This window comes from Panthera pardus, unplaced genomic scaffold (genome assembly GCF_024362965.1).
Source record: "Panthera pardus isolate Hobbes unplaced genomic scaffold, ASM2436296v1 HiC_scaffold_15, whole genome shotgun sequence".
Taxonomy (NCBI): Eukaryota; Metazoa; Chordata; class Mammalia; order Carnivora; family Felidae; genus Panthera; species Panthera pardus.
Genome location: NW_026526710.1, coordinates 42,955,523 through 42,958,064, shown reverse-complemented (window position 1 = coordinate 42,958,064; position 2,542 = coordinate 42,955,523). Strand labels below are relative to the sequence as shown.

Genomic DNA, 2,542 nt, shown 5'->3' with positions numbered 1-2,542 from the left:
AACAAGGAGATAACTGGATTGTGGGCACTGCCTTTGAAATCTCGGCCAGCTATGAGCCCAGAGCTGCCCCTATTGATGTTTAAACCAGAGTAGACATTGCAACTGGTAGGCAAACCAGACCTCATCCAAACCATATTTGGACCCAGCACCTGACCCAGGACTACTGGCACCTAGCTGGGCCGGCTCCCTTAAACTTTCATTAACTTTATAATAACACATTTTACTCAATCAGTATTTTGGTTTCTGCACATGTGGGATTTTGATGGGGTTTTATCACGTAGAGGTGGTAGGGCGGACAAAGTGAAAAGAGTTGAAAAGGTGTTTTTGAAGACAGAAAGTGAAAATAGTTAAAAAGCTATTTTTTATTGAAAAAAATGAAAGTAATACGTATTCTTTATAAATCAAATAATGTAGTATAAGAAGAAAAATCAAAAGTAACCGTCCCCTCAATCCACCAAAAAACCCTTTCTTCCTAGAGATAATCATTAACAGTTTGGTATATAGCTTTTCATGCATACATAAACATATAAGGCACTTACATTTACATATAATATACTATACACAATATTCTGGTATTTAACCTAATACTTTTCAGTCAAAATATATCGTGGGGTGTTTTAATATGATTAGTGTTGCTTGTTTTCATAGCTACCTAACATTCCATGGTATTTGAACAAATTCCCCATTGATGAGAATTTAAGTAGGTTCTATTTTTTTATTATAAACAATAGAACAACGAACATCTTACGTATTCTTCTTTTTGTTCGTAATTACCTTAGATCAATTCCTAGAAGAGGGATTATTGGGTCAAAGGGTATGATGGTTTCACGTATCGGTTAACTACCTGATCTACATTGCCAGACTGCCTTCCAAAAATTTGCATAAATTTACTCCCAGTGAACAGTGTAGAATAGTGCTTATTTCTTTACCAACACAGAACATTATCAATATTTCTATACGATGGGTTAATTTTATATGTATGTAAATATATTAGTATGAATATATTCGCTACAAAACCCTTTATTGTTTCCATTCGGTCTACGGCTTGGGAGAGGGCTCCAAGGTGGTTAAAAAGCTGCCTAGTGGCTGCAGGGAGAAGCTCAGGCACAAGCCGTGCAAAAGGGGGATGCCAGTGGACCCCCACCAAGGTTGCTGGGCTCCAGAGGCTCCTAGTTGTGCTTGCGGGTGAGCTTTTCCAAGAGATACTCGTGCAGCCCAGCCTGGAGGCGGCCAGCCCGCCGAGGTGAGCCAGGAGGTCGCCATCTTCTCGGTGAGTTTCCCTTGTTCACCCAGGAAGTCAGGAAGTGGAACTCCAGGAAGTCACAGAGATCGGGGTCTGCGCGGGCAGAACCCGGAGTATGCAGACCCAAACGGGCGTGGTTCAGGTTCTTCTCCAGAACCAGCGTGGCTTCCATGGCGTCCGGGGTTGTACCCACTCATCTTCCCGTGGCTTCTGCACGTCCTGGAGGAGGGCGTCGCCGCCGCGCTGGTTTTGCCTTTTCAAGAGACGCTCAGCACAGCACGCTTGCGCTTCTCAGCCAACCGGCGTAAGAAGTGGCTCATGCCCTCCGGCTCAACGCCGTCCTGGTTGAAACAGAAGCCGAGAGAGAGGTAGGTGTAGGAGGCCTGCAGAGGCATGTTGACCAGGTGGTTGACGGCGGCCCTCCACCGCGGTGGAATAATTCTGACGAATCTGGGAGTTCATCGTTGATCGGTTATGAGGAGCTAAGCTCCAAATAGGGTGTTGGCTGGTCCCGGAGGCAGAGGGTGGCGGAGGAGATGGCTCAGAAGGTTGCTACCGGAAAGAGGTTAGAGGGTGGCCGGAGGCTGATAGAAGGGGCGTCCCTGGGTCTGTTCTGGCTAAACACTGTAGACAGATCCGCCGGACCGCCAGGTGCACGCCAGGAGCTCCCGGATTAAAGTTACGTTTTAAGAAGGTTTTTTTTTTTTTTTTTTTTAAATAGTCGTAGTGGTAAAAGGTCAGCTTCCACCAGGAGTCCTAGCTGATACTGCAGATGGAAAATACTCTCTGGGTAGTTGAGTTCAAAAGTATGTTTAATAGTTAAGGTTACTGAGGTTCTGTTATAAATTTACTGAGTCAATGAAGATGGTATAGAAATCCTGGGACTGCTGATTTCAGTCCTCATTAGTTTGCAATTCTACCCAAAATTCCTGGAGATGGAATTCACCTCTGTGGTTAGAGATGGCAACTTAGTAGAATGTCTTGTATTAGGAGTTTACTTGTGGGGCGCCTGGGAAGCTCAGTCGGTTAAGCGTCAGAATCCTGATCTCAACTAAGGTCTTGATCTCTGGGTCATGAATTAAAGCACCACCAAAGAGCCTACTTAAAAAAAAAAAAAAAGTTTATTTGTTATATGCAGAAATGACATGATCAGAAACTTTCGGTATGTGGGGAATGCTTCTCAGACCTAAGCTTTCCGTATTATATGGTCATTTAAAAACTATTTAAAAAGAAAAATTTCTTAGATGATTTTATCAGTAAGAGGAGAATAGGTTAATGTCAGCCATTAGAATTATTGTA

At 43.6% G+C, this 2,542-nt stretch overlaps 1 pseudogene; it reads right to left on the bottom strand.

Annotated features, from left to right (window-relative positions):
* Positions 1-876: 876 nt before the first annotated feature.
* LOC109276528 (ferritin light chain-like) lies at positions 877-1,944 on the bottom strand (annotated as a pseudogene).
* Positions 1,945-2,542: the final 598 nt, after the last annotated feature.